Source organism: Cydia splendana, chromosome 9, assembly GCF_910591565.1.
Source record: "Cydia splendana chromosome 9, ilCydSple1.2, whole genome shotgun sequence".
Taxonomy (NCBI): domain Eukaryota; kingdom Metazoa; phylum Arthropoda; class Insecta; order Lepidoptera; family Tortricidae; genus Cydia; species Cydia splendana.
Window position 1 is genome coordinate 15,528,430 of NC_085968.1, and position 9,451 is coordinate 15,537,880.

A 9,451-nucleotide genomic window follows, 5' to 3' on the forward strand; every position below is an offset into this window, starting at 1 on the left:
TACATGCCCTTCCCCGATACTCTCCATACCAAATGTCGCCTAAATTGGCTAGCGGCAGCGTGAAGAGGTAACAGACAGTCAGAGATTTCGTATTTCATATTAATATTAGAATAGAATAGGATAGAATAAAAATATTTCGACTTAGTATAGGTATACTAAATTACCAACATTCTATAGAAATAAATTCTTAGTGTAAATAAAATTGCACCAACAATTTTTTTGTGTGGCAATAAATATATTATGTTACCGTAAAAACCCATTTTGACTGAATAAGCGTTTTCCCTAGTTAAATCTAGTTTTTGCATAGGTAGCGCCTCGTTGCAAACTAGTTGGAAATGGGTTTTTTTAGTCAAAACTAGTTTTTACAAAGTGCCTTGGTGAAAACTAGTTTTCACTAATTATTCAAAGTTAATTTCAGTTAAAGCTAGTTTTAACTAGTGAAATAGCGTTTTCACTGAAGCGAGACGGAAAACTAGTTGTAACCAGGGAAAACGGGTTTTTACGGTAACATAATTATACATTAGTTAGGGTCTCATCATCAAATCACATCCACTGATATATAAGTAGCTTCAATCGTATGTCAAGTATTATAAAGTTATAATATTTCAGAGATGAACTGGAAAAGCTACAATTCGACGTGGTAAAACAGATGAAACAGGCAATCACCAATGCAAAATTTGAAAAATATGGCTCAACTCTTGGACGAGTCGGTAATTTAGGTACCTGTCTAGTTTTTTTATACCATGACGATGGAAAACAAGCGAGGAGCACGGAAACATTACTCGCCATCAGGAATAACCATACTACATACCTTTAGAATAAGTTGCAATGCTATTATGGCTCACTCCGTCGTTTCACTCTCTTTGCTGCTCGTGAGGGCACACTGGGATCGATGACATTTCACCACGGTGCCCTCCGGCAGCCCCCGCTTATCTCCAAGGCACACTCACAATGGAGGGGGAGGATCAGAAACGCTTGATCCCGACGACATGTATTATAGACATAGAAGGTAGCATCCTATAGAAGCGGTATACGCGTGCCTCCGTGAGGGACAAAACATACGCAATGCGACAATATTAAAAACACCTTTTATCATTCCTGACAGTATACCAAAAACAATGTACGTAATTCGGTCGGGTTATTTGTTGCCCACCATAGACCGTACTAAATTTATTATGGGGAACAAAAAAAAAGTGAGACTGTGACAAGGACAAGCAATAATACCGCAGTCTATGTTACTCCTACTGAAAGTTCTATAAGTGTATCTCGTTCGGTCATTTGGCCCCTCCCCCGTTTCATCTATATTATTGTACCTCTATGATTATAGAGATAGGAAATGGCGTGTCAATTTACGAAACTCTTCGTGCTTATCGCCCTTACTTTAGCTCAAACCGTAGAAAAATTGTATTTACCGATGACTGACAGGTACAGTCAGCTGTAAAAATATGGGTGTAGACAACTTACATAAAAATATGTGCCATAGTTCTTAATTCACTGACATAAGAGTTATGGGACATATTCTTGAGATGATTTGTACACCCATATTTTTACAGTTGACTGTACTATGAAGAGTATGAAGTTATATAGAGTTAATAAAATCGTATTTTTCTACTCGTCGACTGTAATTCTTGAATTAAGATTTCTTATACCAAACTGCAATTGGGTATTTTTAATGTATGGGCTCTCAACTCAACTATAATATTCATTTCGATACAGTTTAGTCAACTATAATGAAATTGACCAATCACAGCTCGCCGCGATCAAGAGGACGAAACAAAACCATAGCTCAAAATAATAATTTATTTTAGGTTGTATAGTAGAAACAATTGCTTCATAAGTCAGAAACGCGCATGTGACACCCTTAATATAGCAACATCCATAGACTACGAAAACCACTTAGCGTTGCTTTTTAGTCTCCATAGGCTACGGTGGCCGAAATCGAGAAAACAACTGTCTAAAAATTGAATTTAGCGCGGAGCAAGTACCAAGGCCTCATGAGTTACGAGAAGGTGTTGTTGACAGCCCGCCGAGGCGCGTACCAGTATGAAGGTATCGCGGCTGCTCGCGTATCTTAGCTTTTGGTTTGGTTTGTTTGTATGATTCTACTAGTTTAAAGTATTATTTTTGTTGACGCGTAGAAAAAGTATTGTATACAATAGTGATATAATCAAGCCTTTCAATCTCGTAACTTACTTAGACAACTCAGCAAGCTTCGTTGTCTAAACACGGTACTCGACTGAAAAGGTCTCTATTATATCACGATTGTATAAAATACTATATTGAAAGACTCCGGCAACAGAATATTATATTGTGAATTATTCAAACCAAAGAAGCGTTGTTTATTTTACAGATATCCGAGTTAACATAGTTCAAAAACATTTTCATGCAATATCCAGATTACAGTATAAGCTCGAAGAATGTGGAAAAGCAGCTGCTGCTATTGATCAGCATATAACATCCCAGGTCATTATTCTGTTAAAATTATTATTTTAATAAGGCAGGGTAAGCTTGTTGTAAATAAGCTAAATAAAAGAAACGTAAGTTTATTTTCTATTTTGCTTTTCTAGACATCTGTGTTTCAAGATAACTTAACGCTGATGCAAGCCGACTTGGAAATGGCATTAGAAAAAGTCTCAGAGGCTTTGTTATCTCCAAAAGAAGATCCGGCTGGTATTTGATGTTTTACTGTGGTCTATTGACTTTTCTTTAGTTTATTTTTACGAAATTCATCTGATAAGTTTGAACAATAATCTACTGAGAGAAAAAAAAAAAAATCATCTACTGAGTGTACATCGTGGTTATGTACATATAAGACCACAGGCCGCGTAGCCAACATGCCAATCGCTAACGCTCCGTAGCGATCGAAACGCAACTGTCACTGTTGCACTAATGAAAGAGTGATAGAGAGACACAAAGCGTTTCGTTGTCGCCAAGGTGTCAATCGCTAAGCGATAGCGTTGGCTAGGCCGGCAAGGTCTCTATTTTAATTAAAATACTAATGTAGAGTAAACAATTACAAAAAATAGATAAGGTAAGGTGGAGTAAGATTATCACTTGTATGGAATCCTCATACTGTTTTGTCTTGTCCCCAGCAAAATAAACTACATATGTGACGTCCCACGGGTAAAGGTACCCTATGGCGGTTGGCGCTTACGCTATTATTAACGCCGCTCCAATACTATTGCGGCGCTATGCGACGTAAGCGCCAGCCGCCATAAGGTACCTTTTGCCGTGGAACGTCACATATGTTAGTCTTACCCCACCTTACCTTATTAGTTATTTTATTTATTAGGTATATGAAATATCCGTTAGATAGAAATCCATCTAACATAGTCAAACCAATTTTTAAATTAGAAGATTCATAGTTATATCGTCAGTAGACTGGATTCATGTAATTATAATAATGTAGCCGAATGTACAGTCGACGTCAAAGAATATGTTGTTGTAAAGAAAAGATATGTTACTCCTTAGTAATAAGGCGAATAATGTAAACATATCTTTGACGTCGACTGTACAAAAAACTTCAAGAACTAAAAATACAGTTTTAATATTATTTTCAGCCGTTGCGGCAGCAATTGAGACCTTTACAGAATATAAAAGGGATTTAGCCAACACAGAAACCTTACAAAATTGTTTGAAGCAAGATATTGAAAAGTTCCTTAAGGAATTGGAAGTACGTAATGAACTTTCAGTTTCGTTAATACATTAAACGTTAAACATTTTTGAAGTGAAAACTTCTTCAGCGGCGCTGTGCACTTTTTGTGATGGGGAAAAAATGTTAAACTCGCGAGAGCGTAACACGTAAGACGCTTCATTAGACGGACACGTGACCTGATCGAAAAACTGTTACAATGTCATTGAGTTTTTGACTTCTGCCGGCACTCCCGGAGCGCAACCCGTTGTTTTTTTTACAAACTAATCGCCTAGCACCCTAAATATAAGCTTTGCTTAGTTTGGGGCTAGGTTGCTGTGTTGTCTGTGTAAGATGTCCCCTAATATTTATTTATTTAACTACTTTTTTTGATATGACAGCCTCTTAGGAAAAAAATTGAACAGCTTCGCATTCAAAAGTGTACTCGTCAGCAAATGTTTGAAGCATTGGGCGATAAGTTGTCTCTGGCGGACATAAACGGTATACTAACTCAATGTCAATTTGGCGCTGTAACCGCAAGTAACAGAGATATATTGAAAAACCTCCAGATGAAAATATTTTCAAAGGAATGTGATTGGCAGGTAAGGATTGAGATTTCTTGGTTTATTAGAGGCTAGCGTACGAGAGTTCTAGACCCGGGACCATTGACGTGTATCTCAGGACTGGCCTTGCGGGCGTTAAAAATGGTACATGAATAGCAGTGTGCAGTACAGCGGTGTGACACCGCTACAATGCGATTGGTTGCTGAGTTCGCATCACGCGCGCGATTGGTCGCAATCGTAACTACATAGTTGCGTCAGACTGCACTATTGGCTCGAATTCGTGAGTGACACCGCTGAACTAGCACTATTCTTGGTGCCCGTAGGGCCGGGCCTGAGATATACGTCAATGCCCGGGACAGGTTTCTATGAAATTATTAACAATAATAAAGACAAAGTATGATCGAGCTTTGCTAATCAACCTTTTTACAGAAGAAGTTGAGCATCCATTTTTCTATGAATACTATTTTGTTTTTATTAGATACATGACAAGAATCCCGCCTCCAAAACATCGCCGCCATGTAATGGAAGTTTCTCTATAATTTTAAGCGGACATACTGAAATAACATAAGCCTTGCCATGATTATTAAAGCAACGTCGTGTTGCGCTTGGTATTGTCCCCGTTGTTGTTGTCTATGATTTAATCATAAAAGTAAAACTTATAGTATAATATAAGGGTAGAGTGCATTTATCCGAATTTGAATTTAAGCGATTCATGTCTGGTATTAGTTTTTTTGCTAATTATTTTAATACATACTTACATAAAAAATAGAGCGAATAGAAGATGTAAGGTCAATGCGGCCAGTTCCATCATACGGGAAATTCCGTCAACAAGCGTTTTTGTCTAAAACGGTACACAATTTGTCATTTCCTCGACAACGTAGCGATAGCTTTTAGTTTCAGCAATCGCTACTTTGTCGAGGAAATTACAAATTGTGTACCGTTTTAGAGAAAAACGCTTGTTGACGGAATTTCCCGTATGACGGAATTGGCCTTAAGTAAAACTTTGTTCTTCAGCATGCCATTTTAAAATGACAGCATAACTTCTATTGTATGACGGCGGCTAAGTATGTTCTTGTGACGTAATTGCTTATACTTACTCTCCTTCTCAGATTGCAATAGACAACGTCATCACAAAATGCGCCGCGTGTGCCAATAAAACCGAAGTAGAAACTTTAAACAACAGTATACAGAAACGTTTCACGATAATGAATAAGGATGTAAATGACATGCTTGAGATTCTTACGCCACCAAAGACATATACAACCGCTAAAACAGTAAAACGCGATGAGAAATGCTTATCCTGTGGAGCACCAGCCGAGGTAGTAAAGGATGAACTGAGTCTAAAACTTTGGAAAGAAATTATATTTACAGCCCCTGTTCCTGCTGATACCACCAAATCTAAAAAGCAAGAAATGACAAAAATTTGCATACCTGGACGACCGATCCCACATCCTCTTGAGCAAGGGTAAGGCATTCTCATAACATGTAAAATATGTGTGATATTACAATGAATTAGACTATTAGATAGGTAATCAATTCATATGTACCATCAGACCATCACGCTCCGCGATTGTTGCGCCATTTAGGGTCCTAGTTAAATTGGTTGTTCAATACTTATGCTATAGAATTTCTAATTTAGCAAGAACCCTAAATGGTATAATAATCCCGTGTGGTGACTGTACATAGGTAGAATATACCATAAGCTAAAATGTATATAATAATTCAAACTAAAATCGTATACTACAAGGAGGAGCTTAGTTGATAAACACGTAAATTCAAATTGTTATCAATCATAATAAACAGCCCAATTACTCTTAAGTATGGTCCATTATTAAATTCACACAGTTTTTTCACGCCTCGTAATCATAAAGGAACAAACATCAGCTGCGTTATGCAGCATCAGGTAAAATTAACCATCTTGATACGAGTACAACCTTCAAACCTTCTAGAAAAAATGTATTTCGTCTCATCTTTTAGACCTATCATAGTTTGCTTAGAATAAATTTAAAAGTGGAAAAATTACTGCCTTGGGACTTGAATTCACGGCCTCTGGATCAAGTCTCTCCCAAGACAGTACCTAATTTTTCCACTTTTAAATTTATTCTAAGCTTAACTTTCTATATAAAATTAATATATATATTTATTTCTTATGAAAAAAAAAACTAGGGAAACAACATACATTTTGAGCTTATATGCGCACCCATAAGTTATAAAAGTATTGGAGAACTTATGCAAACGTTATCCTTATTATTTAGTTACGGCTTATGTAAAGTGGGTAGCCAGTGTAGCTACTTAATACGGCATGTCGTAACAAAATACTGCACACTACATGGTTCCTATTGTCAACCAATGTTGCCTACGTTTCTTTTTGACACTACACGATACCTATAAAACAAAAAGCTGTGCACGTGTTATAATATTGTCGTTATTGATGCGACAAACGCAACCTTAAAAAGTTGCTAGTGACTCGAATAAGGGCATTCAGTGCCGACACGCTCTAATCTAGCATGTATGCATGTATTTCTTTTTTTGTAATAGTTAATAATTCAGGTACAAAAAATAATTGTAATGTTTTGATATTATTTAATGGTATATTATTTTTGAGAATGTAATGTAAATAATCAAAATGACATGTAGTAGCTTAACGGCAAATAAATTATATTGTTACTTATATGGAAAGATGTACTAAGGAGTTTTAATGTAATATTTACCTTTCAGTTCATTTATTTGCCAACACGATTGCGGTGACATTGTTAACACAGCAGAGGAGTCGTTAGTATTGTTTGCAAGACAGCTAAACCAAGTCTCACAGCCTAATGGCGATGCAGTTCCTGACAATGACAAGGTTAATAATTTATACGTGTTTAGATTTTTTACATATTTATATTGACGTAGACAACTACGAGAACATCTCTACATCTCTACACAGTTTCCTGCGAATTCGTTTTTGTTTAATTTAGAATAAAAATTATTATCGCCCGTTTAAAAAGCAAATTTACCATTCTAATTATATGGTTCAAATTCATGAAACAGCCCATTCGGAGATAACACGGAAAAGAATTACTTACTTTTGTAGTCTAAAAAAATGATGAGAGGATCGGGCTGCCAAGAGGGCGTACCTGGCCGCGTAGCCAAGATGCCAATCGCTTACGCTCCGTAGCGATCGAAACGCAACTGTCACTGTCACACTAATATGGAAGAGTGATAGAGAGACATAATACTTTTCGTTGTCGAAGCGATAGCGATTGTAACCTTGGCTAGGCCGGCTGGGAAGACCGACTGGTGGCCGCCCGGTAGGTCGGCCCAGATACCGCTGGGGAGACAGTGTGGAAGCGGATCTTCGTACCGATCAGCTTCAAACCGATAATTGGCAGGAAACATGGCGTGCTCTCGTTTCGGAGGCCAAGACCCTCGTTGGATCGCTGAGACATATTAGTTAGTTAGTTAAAAAAATGATTCATCATGATCAATGTTTGACAATCAGAATTTAGCGCAGATACTTACCACACAATTTACGGAGCCGTGAAGCGCTGTCTACATCGGCTGTCAAATTCAAATATATAATTTTTCTTAGATTGTACACCTTCTAGATCAATAACAATTTCATTTTTATACTCGTATGTTTGATAATAACAGTTTGCCTGCCTTACTTTCAGACACAAGTCGGAGACAAAGGAGACAACTAAACTTTTATGTGTCTGCAAAGTCCGGTACCTACCTGTAAGAAAGTTTGCATCCGCTGTCCGGTAATAATTATTAGTACATTTGTTTTAATAATTATTTTATTATTATCTTTGACGTAATTTAATTTAGGTTAATTTATTTTGTATAATTTTAGTTTTTCTACAATAGGTACACTGGGCATTTACACATTTACTTTTTTCGAAATCCATCAACCTTTGGGTTATTTCTACTCAGGCCGCGTAGCCAAGATGCCAATCGCTTACGCTCCGTAGCGATCGAAACGCAACTGTCACTGTCACACTAATATGGAAGAGTGATAGAGAGACATAATGCTTTTCGTTTTCGAAGCGCTAGCGATTGTAACCTTGGCTAGGCTGGCAGAATCACGAAGACTATCGATTTAAAAAGAAAAAAAAGTGTGTCCCAAAGAAATGACATTTTTGTAATGCATTTTCACATACATTTTGTATGGACCGTTACAAAATTGACACCCAAAGTTTGTATGAAAAACCGGAGACACTTTTTTCTTTGTCTCATTCAATAGTACTCGTGATTCTGAGTCTAAATAACCCAAAAGTTGATAGAATTTCGAAAAAAAGTAAATGGTACAATTTGTGTTTGTGTATTAATGTGTCTGCAAATCCAGTACCTACCTGTAATAAAGCTTCCATCCACAGTTCTGTTATGATTATTCGTACATTTGTTTTAATAATTATTTTATTATTATTTTAATTTGATGTAATTTAATTCAGGTTAATTAATTTTGTATAATTTTAGTTTTTGTACAATAGATACCTACAATAAAATTTACCAGATTCTCTTATGCCGTGTTTCATTGAAATAACTTTCGTTTATTATATACACGGTGTTTTATTTAAACTCCGTTAAGTTCGGGGTATGGCTAAGTAGGTACATTGCTAGGCTTCATGGAGGAGCTGGGGTGATTAGAGTAGCGCTACCTCGTTTCACGCAAAATAGGCACAATGGTTGTCGATTTGCGGAAAACGCCCAGAAGCACTAACTAAGTACATGTAAGGAAACTCAATGGCGTGGTTATTTTTTTGTTCGTAAAAAGTAATTAACAGCTTTGTTGTAACACGGACGTTATATTTAAATCCACCAAACATTTTAAAACTATGACATATCAATGACATTTTGAATATCGATCGTCCGAGATAGTACTTACGTTTAGTAGCAAATATATAAACTAACACGGGATTTAATCGCTGACAACCCTAGCGTACAAGTAAATAATCAAGATCAAGCGTGGTTAGTTCACAAACCCGTGTAGAAAGAAGATGTTGATACAATTCCTCGCTAGTCTGCCTGTGACCACCACCAACGTAACGTCGCGTTCGAAACGTCAGACCATAAATAAACGTAAGTTTTACGCGATTAAGTCCCGTGTTAATTTTAAAATTATGAGTGAAAATCGTATTAGTTTAAATCAATATACAGGGTGATCAATCCAAATGGGTCAGTATGGAGAAGTCAGAAACTATGAGAGATAGCGAAATCTGTTCTTAGGAACCATGGCTTCGATTTTAGATTTAATAATAATGGCATTCAATTT

General features: G+C 36.7%; 1 long non-coding RNA gene across 1 annotated transcript; it reads left to right on the forward strand.

The window, feature by feature from the left end:
• Positions 1-5,548: 5,548 nt before the first annotated feature.
• LOC134793622 (uncharacterized) lies at positions 5,549-6,979 on the forward strand. Its single transcript, XR_010144565.1, has 2 exons — positions 5,549-5,659; positions 6,913-6,979. It is a non-coding gene; the product is annotated as an uncharacterized LOC134793622 (long non-coding RNA).
• The last annotated feature ends 2,472 nt before the right edge of the window (positions 6,980-9,451 follow it).